This window comes from Malus sylvestris, chromosome 12, assembly GCF_916048215.2.
Source record: "Malus sylvestris chromosome 12, drMalSylv7.2, whole genome shotgun sequence".
NCBI classification, from domain to species: domain Eukaryota; kingdom Viridiplantae; phylum Streptophyta; class Magnoliopsida; order Rosales; family Rosaceae; genus Malus; species Malus sylvestris.
Window position 1 is genome coordinate 5,174,663 of NC_062271.1, and position 17,393 is coordinate 5,192,055.

The following is a 17,393-nucleotide window of genomic DNA, read 5'->3' on the forward strand; positions in this document are numbered from 1 at the left end:
AATCACTAGACTATCCTCTTCGTCCGACCATGGACACAATATTACCTTGGCATTTTTCATCTCTCCATGAAAATGTTATATCCGAATCATTTGGTCTTGTTTGATTGTTGTTGAGCGTTGCCTCATTGAAATAAATTTCCATCCATCACCACAAAAGTTCTTAACTGGGTGACTTGACCTGTTAAAATAATAGGTGTTAGGACACACGACCAGACTTATATCACAACTTGGTCACTTGGACCATTAATAGGTGACACAACCCAAATTGTATAATTTAGCTAAACTTCATAGGCCATTTATGATAAAAACTGAATAGCAACCCCTAGAATGAGCCACCGGTTCAAGTACAAGATCCTATCATTACCGCCAAGACATCCAACTGGTAGTCATAACAACCCGATTGCAAGAGAAAAGCTCGACCCATCCACCAGGTCGGTTTTTCCTTTATTAATTTATAAAATTTTGGATTTTTTACTTCGAAGTCTAGCTCCGATTCCTTCTGCTATGAGGTAGATCGGCCGCTACTCCTCCGCAAGGAAGTGTTGGTTAGGCAATGTGTGGTTGTTAAACAAAGATCCACTTTTAGCAGGGTGCAGATTAAGCCAAAAACACAATTTTGTCGGAGTAACCAAACGAGGAGGGGTAGGAGTGTAAACGAAAAACACCCATCAGCACAATCATCTTCCTTCCCATTCAGACTCGAACAATGTGAGGAAACAAGTTACCTGAATTTTGCACGACGTGTTCATTTCTTTGCATGTTCATACAAACTTTTGGACCAAGAAAGGGCTTATTCACAAAGGAAAATATTTCTAAAACTTAAAGTACTTCTTCAGTGCATCTTGTAGGACGGCCCAGGTTCCAACAGAACTACACTTTTGCAATGTCAAGGTAGCCTGCCTCACAATCAAGTTTTCAGATTTTAATGAGCTATCTGCAAACCTCTGCTTAAGAGGTTCCATTTCATCCACAGCAGTTTCTAGATTCGCCATTGCCTCAGCTCGTTCTGCCTTTACTCGGACCAGTTCAGCCTCGAGTTCTGTAACCTTGGCATCATAATTGGCCACAATGTATTTCCTCTCTTGGCATTTCTGCATGGCCAGTCCCATTTGAGCTTCTATCCCTTCGTGTTCGACTCGAAAATCTTCAGCTTGGGTAAGCTCTTTTACTGCGGCCACGTACTTCAGCATTTCACCATCCAAAGACGAAAGAAGATCCTTGAACATGGAAGTGATCGTTGAAGGGATCATCCCTTGTTCAGTCACAAGTTTCAAGGCTGCTTTGAACTCCTCATAAGCCCCATTCGTGCAGAGTGTGTCTAGGCTGCTCCTTGCATAACGGCTCACAGTGTCTAATGCAGCCAAAGTCTCTACTGATGGTCCTCTGGCTGAAGTGGACTTCAATAGATCCTCTGCAGCAGAAAGTCTTCTCAGAGTTCGATCAACTGCTGGAGAAGCAGGGCCATCCAGGTCATCATTTTGCATTTCAATTTCTCTGCTTGCTGTCTCATGGCCAACATTAGACGCCATGGACTCTAAGGTTACTTGGGCAGCCTGCATCAGAGTCCAGAGATCATTATGAAGATTAAATTTTTTTAAAATGAATGTGGGCTTGGTCGGATTCTTACGTCTTCTTGTGGAGTTGGCTCTGCCTGGCAAATAGAGGTTGGAAAAGAAATATTTACAACAGCACTTACTTGATTTGCTGCGTGAGCCCTCTTAGGAGCTTTATCAGAGTGCTCCAACCCAAGGCAGTGCTCCCATGTGGCATAAGATTCTCTCCTCTGAGGAAAATAAAATTTCAAATGTTGGAAGTTAAAAAAGAAATCCACCTAGGTAATACCCATAAACATGGTTTAGATTGGCCTGCAGACATAATATAAAAGAAAGGGGGACACGAGTTGTGATAGACCGTAGATACACCTGAAATCGTCTGGAAACAATATCAGAATCCTGCAGGTACTCTGGAAGACCAAGTGACAAGAATGCAAACTTCCACTGCACAACAAATGGGGAAATCGACAAGGAAGCAAAATAAAAGATCATTTATACATGCGAATGAACATTCTTTTCCTCTAGTGACCCCATCCCAATGAATATAAGGCATGGGTCAAGTACCTTTGAGAACTCCTCATCCGGGACTTGCAATTTCTTTTGTATCCTTATTTTAACTTCAGCTAAAGTTTCCCCTTCATGGATAACCAATACGAAAGGTTCCCCAAAATTTTGTACTTGCTGTAAAATGTACAAATAATAAGAATATGACCAATTCGAAAAATCACAGTTTTGGGTAAAATCATCTTTAACAGTAATCAAATAGTTTACATCTACCATCTGGTTCAATACAGTAACCGTGAAGTGGAAAACATGAATCAAGCGACGATAGAGACCCAAGTTTTTCTCTTCTTCTGGAATCTGTTACACAAGAAAAGAAAAAGAAAAAAAAAAGGGATATTGATGGGATGTTGATGGGATGTTGATCCAGAAAGTGAAAACAAACAGAATTACGAACCTTGCCCATAAAGCTATATAAAAAATTTCAACAGAGTTAAACCAGAAACTCTTCAAAATAAAACTAAATAAAGAAGAGGGGGAAAAGGGACTTGCCTCCTCTGCACGCAAAGTCCAGTACTGGTTATTAATATTCTCAATTTTCTCACTGTTTGGGAAGATCTGAAAAAGAACACAAGGAATTATGAGTGCTACTGCTACTACATCAGACAAAATTACATCAGTCCTATACAGTAGAAGGGATTCATATACAATAAGATCCTGAAAATAAGCAAAAGCATCATGATACCAAATCAGCATCACAAATGAGGCATGCTACAATAACTTAAGACCAGAAAAAAATAGCTAACATGCTGATACATCAGGCATACCAGCAGTAATTACCTTGTAGATCTTGTGATCGAAAACCTCAAGCAGTCGCAGTTCTGCATTTGGATGAGACAACTCTACCTGTTTCAGGTACACCACACATTGAGAGAGATCCATTATAAGAAAACTGTTTAAGAGGCGGTGATAACAATTTCTACCACTTTTGTCAAGTAATGATCACCACTGCAAGTTGAGTGTAATCTATTATTGGCAACTATAAAGGACAGAAAGTACAGAAACCAGCAGAAGGAAGGGAAAAGAGTAGTTTTCAATTAAAGGTCACATTTTTTACAAGCTCTGCAGCCCTAAAGTAATGTATGATAAGCATCATTAGCTTTCCTGAACAAAAAATGAAAAACTAAAAACAAACAGAGGACTTCTCATACAATTGGCAGAAATTTTTAGATGGCAAGTCATGGATAATACATGGAATGCATAGAGAGAGAGAGAGAGAGACTTCACCTTCGTTTTAAGTACATTAATCACATCCCCAACAATGCTCTGTTTAGGCAATCTAATACTGTGAATCTCCACCTGCAAACAAATAACACAAGATTATGATGTGCACAATCGTCCACACGCAGAAGATGCAGACCAAATTTTACATGAACCTCATCTTTTGTAGCATGATGAAAAGCAACTTTTAGATGTTTCAGATCTTGCAATTCTGGCAGGGTAATTTCAAAGACTTCATAGTACAAAATATCAGAGGTCTGTCAAAGGCAAAGCATAATTAGTACCCACACCACATGATGCTTATGAGAGAGAGTTAAACAACAGAGGAGACCAATACGATGCACTTACTTGATTGTAATGAGTTAACATTTCTGTTAAATGCTCTACTCCCCGATATTTGATGGGTTGGGCCCTAGGTTGTTGAGAATAGCAGTTATGTGCAGTGAGTCTGATTTTGGTAGGATCCTCCAAACCAATGTGGTGAGCTAATTTTTCCACCACATCATCATAAGTGTGTAGCTTTGACCTAGAAAAGTACAAAGAAAAAAAACAGTTATAGCATTGGCACCAAACAATAAAACAAAGATGGACAGTCCAACTATGAGGGACAACGATTAAGTACTAACAATTCTAAACAAAAATCCTCCACCGTCGGTTTCTCCAAAGAATGGAAATGAACAATCTGTATAGCATCAAATCATTCAATATAGTTAGGTTTAACATTCAACAAAATACAAAATTAAAAAACACTGACAACAAAAGTAAAAGAACGTGAAAAACCACTAATTGAATAATGAAATCTAATTTAAACTAAAAACAAAGTATAAATTTCCACAGCCTGTACCCGGCGATTGTGCACATAGTCCAAAAATGAAGGAACATCAGGGTATTTACATCCTTCGTCAATTTCAAGCGGAGTAGATTTCTGAAAGCATATAATGTCCCCATCTTCAATCTGGAAAAGCAAAGCAACAGATTAACTACCAGGACCAACAAACCTATAAAAGCATAAAATTTAAATCTTATAGCAGACACATATTTACAATATACCAAGCATGCAATATAGCAACAATTACCTGGCTCGACTGAAATGAGGTCATCTTGTCAAGGCGTTGGCACATGACAGAAGGCTTAAACCTTATTTCCTGAATGCAGGACAAACACATATACATTCTAAATGTACGTATTTATTAAGTTAAGACGCAGCTGAAGCTACAAAGTTAATGTGAAACACACCTCATAAATTTCAATTTCTTCATCAAGGGAAAAACCAGCAAGTTGATTGAACTTTGCTAAAATCTCCACTGGCTTAGTAAAACTCTTCACAAAAAGCCTGCCAACAAAACTGGAAACAGAAAAGAAACTTAAATCAGCAAACATGAGTCAAAACTCAAAAGAGAACTATTTGGCTGAGCAGAAAGAGCCATACCGTAGTTCTTGTTTCTCAGGTTCATAAAGCTTAAAAAAAAGCAGGATATCTTCCTCGGTTTTGTTAGGCAGAGAAATAGGACGTAGAATCTGGAGAATTTATACAAGCAAGAAAATATAAGACTTGATGTCTTCCATAAAGCAATTGGAACTACAATAAGCCTCAAAACACAGGTCATAACAAGAATATAGTAAAATTGGATTACCGGTCCAAACTCTACTTCCAAAAACAACTTTAGCTCCGCATTGTGCATTTTATTTGATACCCCTTCAATTTGTCCAACCTGTAAAAACACAAGGGGTCATCATTAGCTCTTCTTGGCACCAATGTACTGCTAAAACACTATCAATCATTTCAAAATCTGAGATCAAATGTTTATCACTGCCCATCAGAATTTTTTTATATTATAATAACTTCATTTAAAATGCCTCATCCAATACTGGAAGCATAATGATTATCGAAATATAAATTAAGAACTTTTTAAATTCCAATTTCGCAAGAGAAATTGACAGTTATAAGCGTACATCAATCGTTCATAAACTTGAAAACTTAGTGTCAGACGCAGCAAAGTAAAAATTGAGACGAAATGAGAATTATGAATTACGAAAGGAACAAGGAGCAGCAGATGGAGAGGTTATTTTCATAATCTTTTCAATGAAGGACATGAAATGAGTGCTTCTTTAGGGGAGTTGAGTAACTCAGAAGAGTGTAGAAACTACTCTTTTTATCGTCGAATCCGGAAGGAAGAAGTGGTTGTAGCTTTGAAGAAGATGAAGCATAAAAAAGCAATAGGCCCAGACGATATACCAATCGAAGTGTGGAAACTTTTGGGAGAGACAGGTATAACATGGCTCACTGACCTTTTCAATAGGATTTTGAAAACGAAGAAGATGCCAAATGAGTGGCGAATGAGCACTTTGGTGCCTATCTACAAGAATAAGGGCGACGTACAAAATTGCATGAACTATAGGGGTATTAAGCTAATGAGTCATACAATGAAGCTCTGGGAGAGAGTCATTGAGCATAGATTGAGGCAAGAGACATGGGTTTCGGACAACCAATTCGGGTTCATGCCAGGGCGCTCAACCATGGAGGCAATCTATCTCTTACGAAGATTGATGGAAAGATATAGAGATGGGAAAAAGGATTTACACATGGTCTTTATAGATTTGGAAAAAGCGTATGATAGGGTCCCAAGAGACATTCTTTGGAGGATTTTAGAGAAGAAAGGAGTACGAGTAGCATATATCCAAGCTATAAAGGATATGTATGAAGGAGCAAAGACTGCCGTAAGAACTCATGAAGGACAAACCGAAAGCTTTCCCATAACTGTAGGATTACATCAAGGCTCATCCTTAAGTCCTTACCTTTTTGCGTTGGTAATGGATGAGTTAACACGACATATTCAAGATGATATTCCTTGGTGTATGCTTTTCGCAGACGATATAGTGTTGATAGATGAAACTCAGGAAGGGGTAAATGCAAAGCTTAACCTTTGGAGAGAAGTGTTGGAATCTAAAGGTCTTCGCCTAAGCCGATCAAAGACAGAATATATGGAGTGCAAGTTCAGTGCAAATGGAGGCCAAAACGAGTTAGGGGTGAGGATCGGAGATCAAGAAATACCAAAGAGCGACCGTTTTCGTTACCTAGGATCTATCTTGCAAAAGAACGGAGAATTAGATGGAGATCTCAACCATAGAATACAAGCTGGATGGATGAAGTGGAAGAGTGCATCCGGCGTGTTGTGTGACCGCCGTATGCCACTGAAGCTCAAGGGAAAATTTTATAGGACGGCAATAAGGCCGGCGATGCTGTATGGCACAGAATGTTGGGCGGTGAAACATCAACACGTACACAAAATGGGTGTAGCGGAGATGAGGATGCTTCGTTGGATGTGTGGGCACACGAGAAAGGATAAGATTAGGAATGAGGATATCCGGGGTAAAGTAGGAGTAGCCGAAATTGAAGGAAAGATGAGAGAAAATCGGTTACGGTGGTTTGGACATGTGCAAAGAAGGCCTATTGACGTTCCGATTAGAAGATGCGACTATGGGACAGAGGTTCAGGGCCGAAGGGGTAGAGGAAGACCTAGGAAAACTTTGGAAGAGACTAAGAAAAAACTTAGAGTACTTAGATCTAACGAAGGACATGACACAGGATCGAGCACAATGGCGTTCTAAGATTCATATAGCCGATCCCACTCAGTGACTTGGATTTTCCAAGTCTCCAACCGAGAAGTTTTCCTCACTCGGGAAATTAAGGGAACACTACCCCAACCTACATGCTCCACTCAGAAAGCTTCAACATACAAGCTTTAACAAAAGAAAATTCAAAGAACTTAGCGAAGACGGCTTTGGTGTATTTAACACAATACGTTGAAATGAAGGAAAGCTTATTTATTGATATCCCCGATAAGCTACAAATATGTACATATACATGAGTCAAAATAAGCACACAAGAGGGAGCCTTCACAAAGGTTGCTTAGGAGAAGTCTCAGCAGTCGGTAGAGCCCCAGAAAGAGAAGGCACCGGAGGGGGATCATTTGGAGCCACAGTACTGGACAGAACCCTAGAAGGAGGAGGCATCAGAGGTTGATCATTTGGAGCTTCATTACGCGGTACAGCCCCAGAAGACGAAGGCAGTAAATGCCTTTGGAACAAACCCACAAATCTCTGATGATCAAGTAAAACCTGACCATCAGTTTCCTTCATCTGGTCAAGCTTCCTCTTCATGTTTGTAGCATAGTCATGTGCGAGCCGGTGCAACTGTTTATTCTCATGCTTGAGCCCTCTAATCTCCTGTTTGAGACTCATCACTTCAGCCGCCAATGATTCAACTTGGCGGGTTCGAGCAAATAGGCGTTGGGCCATATTAGACACAGAACCTGCACACTGAACACTGAGAGCCAGCGAATCCTTAACAGCTAACTCATCAGACCGTTTGGAAAGTAGTCTGTTATCTTTGGGAGTGAGAAGGTTCCTGGCCACCACCGCAGCGGTCATATCATTCTTCATCACGGAATCCCCAACGGTAAGAGGACCAGTAGGGGAGACGAAGGATGGGCGCCATATGTTGTCTGGAGAAGGCGGGGCTGCCTCTTCAACAACGTTCAAGTCAAAACGACGGTCGGAGGGGCCAGACATTTTCAAAGGTGTTGAAGAGAGAAGAGGTCGGACAAATCAAGATCTTAGAAGTGCAAGAATGAAGCTTCTACTGGTGGAGATTCAAGTGTGCTTTGGAACTTAATGCCAGCCCCTATAAAAATCTGCACTCGACGAAGCTTCAGAAATCGAAGAGGCGCCTGCTCAGAAATCGAAGAGGCGTTTGCTTTCTCAAAAGCTGGGCTGCTTAGAGATCACGAGGGTTGATCTCAGAAATCGAAGAGGCGTTTGCTTTCTCAAAAGTTGGGCTGCTCAAAGACCACGAAGGCCGATCTCAAAAATCGAAGAGGCGCTCGCTTTCTCAAAAGCTGGGCTCCCCAGAGACCACGAGGGCCGATCTCAGAAATCGAAGAGGCACCTACTTTTCCAGCCTTTTCCAGCCTTGTCAGCACCTGTCACACGCACACTCAGTTTTGCGGAAATTATAGGCATTCTGTCAAAGACTTCTGGGGAAGTAGAAAACACATGAATCTTACTGTTCAATCACCCACTTCCCACACGCAACAATAGCTCATGGGTACCACAGATAACTTTGCCAAAGTTCTCTGCCAAAGTTGAGCACGTGAAGCTTGCAGCTCCCACTACATCGCTCTGACCAAGAAGGGTAAAAGAATAGCAAAGAAACAGCACTAACAAAGTTTAGACCCATAAATTTTGAAGGTCTAGCTACCATATTATTACCCACAAGGGTAAAGGAACAGTACCACTGCTGGATAATTGGAAAGTCCCTGTGTGTCAATCTCTGTGCTTCGTGGCAAGGTAGACTAGCAAACATGCCCAACCTTTACTCACATTCGAGAAAACACTCCCAATAAGATTGCTTGCTCCAAAATCGAAGAGGCACCGTCCTCCGAATCTCGAGAGCCAGACTCCCAACATGACTACTTTCTTAAAAATCGAAGAGAGGGTAAAGGAACAGTACCATTGCTGGATAATTGGAAAGTCCCTGTGTGTCAACCTCTGTGCTTCGTGGCAAGGTAAACTAGCAAACATGCCCAACCTTTACTCACATTCGAGAAAACACTCCCAACAAGATTGCTTGCTCCAAAATCGAAGAGGCACCGCCCTCCGAATCTCGAGAGCTAGACTCCCAACATGATTACTTTCTCAAAAATCGAAGAGACACTGCTCCCCGAATCTCAAGAGCCAGACCCCCAGCATGATTGCTTTCTCAAAAATCAATGAGGCATCGTTCTCCGAATCAATCGAAGAGGCGCTCGCTTTCTCAAAAGCTGGGCTGCTCAGAGACCACGAGGGCCGATCTCAGAAATCGAAGAGGCACCTACTTTTCTAGCCTTGTCAGCACCTGTCACACGCACACTCAGCTTTGCAGAAATTATGGGCATTCTGTCGAAGACTTCTGGTGAAGTAGAAATCACATGAATCTTACTGTTCAATCACCCACTTCCCACACGCAACAATAGCTCATGGGTACCACAAATAACTTTGCCAAAGTTCTCTGCCAAAGTTGAGCACGTGAAGCTTGCAGCTCCCACTACATCGCTCTGACCAAGAAAGGTAAAAGAATAGCAAAGAAACAGCACTAACAAAAGTTTAGACACATAAATTTTGAAGGTCTAGCTACCATATTATTACCCACAACTGTAAAGGAACAGTACCACTGCTGGATAATTGGAAAGTCCCTGTGTGTCAACCTCTGTGCTTCGTGGCAAGGTAGACTAGCAAACATGCCCAACCTTTACTCACATTCGAGAAAACACTCCCAATAAGATTGCTTGCTCCAAAATCGAAGAGGCACCGTCCTCCGAATCTCGAGAGCCAGACTCCCAACATGACTACTTTCTCAAAATCGAAGAGAGGGTAAAGGAACAGTACCATTGCTGGATAATTGGAAAGTCCATGTGTGTCAACCTTTGTGCTTCGTGGCAAGGTAGACTAGCAAACATGCCCAACCTTTACTCACATTCGAGACAACACTCCCAACAAGATTGCTTACTCCAAAATCGAAGAGGCACCGCCCTCCGAATCTCGAGATCCAGACTCCCAACATGATTACTTCCTCAAAAATCGAAGAGACACTGCTCTCCGAATCTCGAGAGTCATACCCCCAGCATGATTGCTTTCTCAAAAATCGAAGAGGCATCGTTCTCCGAATCTCGAGAGCCAGATACCACAGACCACTTTTTCAAAGTGCTCTGACATAGTTAAAACATGTGAAACTGGCAGCTCCCACTACCGTGCTATGACCAAGCAGGGTAAAGGAATAGCATTACTACTTGTTGTTAGGGAGACTCCTATATATGTCGACCTCCATCCCCAACGGACAGGCAGACCTGTAAAAATGCTCAACCCTTCATCATATCTGAGAGGGCACTCCCAACGAAGCCTTTCGAAATATTCAGCTTTCTTTCCCCCCGATAATACCTCTGCAAACAAGCTATACTAGAGCAAGAATATCTCATATCATCAGGGTTAAAAGCAAGAGTATCCCATATCATGCTTTTTCCCTGTCTTTTCTTTTGGCCTTGTTTTTACCTACAAGACAAGGAGAAAGAGAGCAATCAGTCAGCACTTGGAATCAAGCTTCCAGCCAGGAACTGACTGCCTGGAACCCCTTACCTGATTACTTACCTGGCATTGCTCTCGAGTACTCATCTTCAACATCTTATGTTTCCAGGGAAGATTCCGCATCTGCTTGAGGAACAGATAGGGCAAGTGCGAAGGATACAAGGAAGCATGTGGAGACAAGCGTAACAGCACACGTGCCGATACATTCATTACTCTGTCAAAAGCAAAAGTATCCCATATCAGCAGGGTGGAACGTACTCTAGATTTGATGGACTTGTTTTGACCCTCAAATTCTTCAGTCGGCCTTATACTCTGGAGGAAACCAGAAAACCCTCCAGCTCAGTTCAAGAATAAGCCTGTGGAAAGTTACTTCTTCAAAAGCAAAAGTATCTCATATCATCTCTTCTCATTTTTCTTCTCTTTATCCTTCATGCTGCTGCAAGATGGGGAGAAGGTGAACAATCAGTCGGAGCTCTGATGGCTTACCTTGTCTGTCACCTCTTTCAGCAGACCCCCTAGCTCGGCGACTTGGGGGACTCCTACTACATGGTTTGTATCGCGCTTGACCAAGCCTGAAACTACAAGTAAGCTTCAAGTGAAATTGATACATTACCTTGTGCATCTCCACCAGTTAAAGATACCACCCCTGGATGGAGGAAGAGTACTTCCAGAGAAGATGCCACATCTACCTATGAGACAGATAAGGCAAGTCAAGACGACACCACACTCCGATACTTAGAAGTTTCGTGATTACGAGATCATTCTCCCACAATATTTCCTAATGTCATTTGTACTAAATCATTCACTTGTACTCACTAAATGAGAGCTTGAACCTATGTACTTGTGTAAACCCTTCACAATTAATGAGAACTCTTCTATTCCGTGGACGTAGCCAATCTGGGTGAACCACGTACATCTTGTGTTTGCTTTCCTATCTCTATCCATTTATATACTTATCCACACTAATGACCGGAGCAATCTAGCGAAGATCACAAAAAGCGATCGTTTTCGCTACCTAGGATCTATCTTGCAAGAGAACGGAGAATTAGATGGAGATCTCAACCATAGAATACGAGCTGGATGGAAAGAGTGCATCCGGCGTGTTGTGTGACCGTCGTAGGCCACTGAAGCTCAAGGGAAAATTTTATAGGACGGCAATAAGGCTAGCGATGTTGTATGGCACAGAATGTTGGGTGGTGAAGCATCAACACGTACACAAAATGGGTGTAGCGGAGATGAGGATGCTTCGTGGGATGTGTGGGCACACGAGAAAGGATAAGATTGGGAATGAGGATATCCGAGGTAAAGTAGGAGTAGCCGAAATTGTAGGAAATATGAGAGAAAATCGGCTCCGGTGATTTTGAACATGTGCAAAGAAGGCCGACTGACGCTCCGGTTCGAAGATGTGACTACGGGACAGAGGTTCAGGGCCGAAGGGGTAGAGGAAGACCTAGGACAACTTTGGAAGAGACTCTAAGAAAAGACTTAGAGTACTTGGATCTAACGGAGGACATGACACAAAACCGAGCGCAATGGCGTTCTAGGATTCATATAGCCGACCCCACTTAGTGGGAAAAGGCTTTGTTGTTGTTGTTGTTGTTGTTGTCATGATCAACAAGGTCAAAATATATATCCCTTCCAATTTGTTCTGCCAGGTCCTCATCTCGAACAACCTAAACATATCAATAAATTTTGTTATTATTTTTTTGTGTACACCAAATACCTGTACTAGCACATCTGAAGATTCTGAACAGGGATAAACTAGAAAGCTTTACCTTAATAATAGTGTAGTGGTGTGCTTGTTCCTTAAACTCTCTTTTTTCTCTTTCTCTTGTTCTTTTTTCAATCTTATCTGAAATGAATCATAGAAAAAAGGTTCAGCCCCTTAAGTCTGACACTGGAATCCAGAACCTATACTACCATTAACTAGAAGTAAAGACAAGCATTTTACCCTCAGATGTTCGGCTATGTCTTTCTCATCCACATTACATATTACTTTGTCCTTATCACTGTCCCGTACATACACAAGCATGTATGCATCTGAGTGTCTTGTCAATTTGAAAGGAGTATTATTGAAGTCAGGATTGGTCTGTGGCAACCGTTGGAAAGAAAACAACAAACGGTCAGTTGAGAATTAAGTAACCTTAAAATAAGGAGAATTATAGCAGTTGGGATACAGCCAAAAATAAACTACCTCTTCCTCACCACCATATTGCTCTTCTAAAGCCCTCTTCACATCCTCTTTTGTCACACATTTATCACCAAACTTGTACCTAAAACAAGATATGACAAATTACATCAACACATATGAAATGCATGCACAAGAACACTCAGTCATGCATAAAAATCCAAATAAGGAAATGCAAACTTCAAAGTATTACTTGAAAACATAAAATGCATATAAGTTATAACAAAACAGATGCTTTCTTTAAAGTTCTCGAACGGGCAGTCAGGTAACCAAGTTATGGTGTCAAAGTCCATCGGGAAAGCAATGTAAGAAATATAGACTCCAATAAACCAAGTTATTTGAATAAGGAGTAACAAAGAAAAGTAAGAAGCAAAGCAAAAGAGTAGTGTGAGAGAATGTCTGTCTCGTGCTTATGTGTTTTTGTGTGTGAGACTGGAAACAATTACAGAGAGAATCGATTCCAGGAGATCCGTACCACTGGTCTGAAAGGGTTGGTCTGATGAAAGCATGGTAATGTCCACCATGAACCCCACCACTATGAACCAAGACACTGCAACAGTAGAAAATTATCATAGTAAGTAACCAATTACAACGTAAAAATTTGAAGCTCCACACAACATGAAGAGCACCAAACAGGCAGATGAAAAAGCAGGTTCGAATAACCGTCTTCAGATATTGCCAAGCACAGAGTGCATACAAAGGTCTAGAAAGTAATATTCATTGAAATAACATGCCAAATTTAGGAAACAGATGAACCATATTATATCGTGCAATAGTGCAAGGCAAAATAGATACCTATGAAGAGTGTAGAGGTTGCGAACACTCTTATCTGATTCAGGTGATAGATATTTTCCATTCTCCCTATCAAGGTCAAGTTGAAGAGGAAATTCATAGCGATCATTTATCTGCCAAAAAAAAAAATAATACAACATTCTTACCATGATAGTTTATTTGCTTTCCATTAATATTTACATGCTACAGTTTTGTTTTCAACTAAGAAGCTTTGTAGTAAAGCATTACACTTTCAATGTTTCATGTAATAAAACACGCAGCAGGAGGAAGATGAGCTTCCAGTACAAACCTTAACCGTAGTGTCCCGCATAAAATCATATTCAAATCGCTTTAGCTGAAGTTGAAGAACGGGAGGGAAGTCGATAAACAGGACACCCTTCTTAGCATCCTGGAATAAACATCCAAAATATTCCTTGAGAACAATATTTTAAATTTTTAATATCAAAGAAATATATGTAAGAATACTGGCGTCAGCAAGTGATTTAATAAAAAGACAAAACTAAGGACGGCATCCAATCAGAACTTAAAATATAACGTTGTGAGAACCATATGTTAAAAATCTAAGTGGAAGAGGAAATAATGCAAGACCACTAGTTTTATAAAGTGGTTTGTGGAAGGAAACAACTAATAGCAGCCTCAGATTAGAATCACAGTATAAATGCAGTCACCAATGGAATTTGGTAATTAACCTGCAAACCTAGTTCTTCGGAGTGGTATTTGTTGTCACCCTCAAGACGTTTAACTTCCAAAAACTTACTAAAAGAAGCATAAACATCCCGACAGCCTTTCACATCAAGCTGGAGGTCTGCAAAGAAATAAGAAGAAACCAGCGGCATGTGTTGACATTCACAAACTACTTCACACTCTTAACACTTTAAATTGTGCAAGAAAATATTACCATAAAATGATTCTTTCCATGTAGATTTGTAGTCCACATTGAAGCATTCAATGTAATTCCTGTAATGTCCTTCAAATAACTGTTGTATTGTACCCTCCACAATAGTTCCCTGGACCCACAGAACAATTATCAGAATGAAAATGAAACACAAACTATACTCATGGAAAAAACTGAAACATTCCCATACCTTCATTTTATCTTCAAGCTTTTTGATAAGAACTCTATTAAGTTCCGGCAGGTCATGTTTCACAAACAAATCATGTGTGGGACCAAAAGACTTGGTCAATTCTTTACTTGCAACACTGCTTTCACTGTATTGAAGTTTATAGAATAAACGTTGTAGTGCCAAAGGGATGCTTCCTGAAGGCATGTCATCCTCAGTTGTCGGCATATGATGCACACACTGGTAAGTAACTCCAACATTAAGATCTTGCATATAAAATTCAAAAGACAATTCATGTTTAGCTTACAGTAACAACAGGAGATCACGTAAACAACCTTTCTGAAGTATGGTATATGGTACCAAGTCCGGAGTAGAGAATTCATATAACCATTTGCTCCCTGATTCTTGAGCCCAACATAACCAGTTTCCTTTTTCGAGTCATATGACCCATAATCAAGAACCTTACAGACAGAAATCTCAGCTTCAACCACAACTGTATCGTTCACCAGATATCCCCTACTCTGGTCATAAAGATCACCAAGAAGCATGAATGAAGTGTATCCCCAGTCACCTTCTCTTGCATTGAACTGGTGTTGTGTGTCTGCAATATCATACAACAATCAAGGACAAAGGTCTTAAAATTTGACTACTCTGGTCATAAAGCACAAAATTGAATGCTAAAAGGAAATAAGACTAATAGAGAAATATACCCTTTCTTATTGAGTACTTGGGATGGATCTGATTAACTACTGCCAAGCCGAACTGCGCACACCTACTCCACCCATATGGCAATGTCCTGGAATCTGCCGCATCCAAATACATTGACAAGTAGTCCACATTGTTTCCCTTGGGAAATATTAGTATCCGCCTGATCAAACATACCAAAAGCAATTCAAAATCCAAACGCCGAGATACAAATATAAGCCAAACTTAAGCAGCATAAATCAGTTTTTGACATCAGGTAGACAAGAGAAAATACCATTTATAGCCGCCAACAACGAACATGTCAGAGTAGTAGTGCTTCTTGGTGTTCAACCTAGTAAAGTTCTCAATTGTCCAAGTGAATTTCATCGCTGGAGGATCCTCCACTGGCTGACTATCAACTGTACAAGCCGGCTCCACTTGGGCTACTAGCAACACACCAAATACCATAAATTTCAAAACAACAAAACCACCACACTAAAGAAAATGCAATCACTTGCCCTCTAATCAAACCTCGTGACGCCAAATTCGCACAAAAATCAATTCTTTCAGATTAGGCAACACCGTAAACACAAACTTAAGAAATTCAAACAGCAAATCATCGAAAAATTGCTAAAAATTAAACCTTCCATAGGCTGAGGGCCTTCGACCAAATCCGAGTGCGGCACAAGTATCTCTTCGTCCTCTTGCTGCTGCTGCTGCTAACAAAATAAGCAAAAATCAGAGCTCTGATCAAGAAAAACCTAACCAGAGGGTCGCGTGCGTTACTTTTAACAGGCAAATGACGGCATGTGATCTTTCCTCGTACACTGGTAATCAAGCTTTTGTTCAAGTGGGTGATGGACTGGATTCTCCTACTTTCATTCAAGGGAACTTTAACGAAAAGCACCCGTTACTGTTCATTTTAACGAAAAACCACATTTTTACACTAAAAAGTCAATCCTGGTACTATTCACTTTACCCTTTATTTTGTCCTTATCATTAAAACTCAAAGTTTTCAAGCCTTTTCATTAGTTTTCTTTCATACAATCCAGCACTCAGTGCGGAAAGGTATCTAAATTAATTAACAAAATTTTCTTTCTGAATCAAAAAAGCGTGAAAAGCGATTCAGTCTTTATCACAATATAAAATTATAGATGTAATTCCGCACAGAGAGAACTGTTATGAAAAACTCCCTCAAAATAAGACTCTTTTTGTACTATTTGCCATTTTTATGTTTTTGCATAATTCTCGTGTTTATCTTACGAATCTTCGTGCAAAAAAAATATGAGATGACAAAGAGTTAGATGAAAATTCACAATTTGAAAGGAGTTTTTATATATAAAGATAAAAACTTTTACTATATTTTAAGGAACTGTACTAATTTTTTTAAAAAGGCACAAAAACATAAAAACAATTCAAGTCCAGACCAAAAACATAAAAATAATGTTTTAAAATATCAATCATACTCAGTTTTAAGAAGGCCAAGTGAACCCTCTAATTTGCTCTGGTGTAAGTTGCCACGTTGAGACTTGAGGGACCACCCCTTCATTGAATGAGGGAAACTTGTAGGGCAAGTAGTTCCGTCGTGAAGAAAAAGGAAATTCCTTTTCCCAGTGCGTATTCTTTATCAAACTCGGACACCGATGGTAAAAGAATTAGCACTGCGAAAAGGAGTTTCTTTTGCACCATCTTTCCCACCTAACTTTGTAGAATCAGTTTTGAAGTTATATGTAGATTCAGTTTGTATCTTTTATTATTAGAATAAATTCATTTTGTCCTCAATCATTTTTGTAGAATCAGTTCAATCAGTTCTCAATCATTTTTGCAGAATTAATTTAACTCGTCTTCAACCATTTTTGCAGAATCAGTTCAACTCGTCCTCGATCATTCTTGCAAAATTAGTTCAACCCGTATTCTACTATTTTTGTAGAATCAATTCAACCGTCCTCCACTATTTTTGCAGAATCAGTTCAACTCGTCTTCGACCATTTATACAGAATTAGTTTATCACGTCCTACATCATTTTGGCAAAATTAGTTCAAGTTGTCCTGACCATTCTTTCAGAATCAGTTCAATCAGTCATCGACCTTTGTTACTGAATTAGTTCAACTCGTCATCCACCATTTTTACAAAATCAGTTCAATCCGTATTCGACCATTTTTGCACAATCAGCTTAACCCGCTCTCCACCATTTTTGTAGAATCAATTCAACTT

The 17,393-nt window shown here is 40.1% G+C and overlaps 1 pseudogene; it reads right to left on the minus strand.

Moving 5' to 3' along the window:
• Positions 1-668: 668 nt before the first annotated feature.
• LOC126594360 (ubiquitin C-terminal hydrolase 13-like) lies at positions 669-16,080 on the minus strand (annotated as a pseudogene).
• Positions 16,081-17,393: the final 1,313 nt, after the last annotated feature.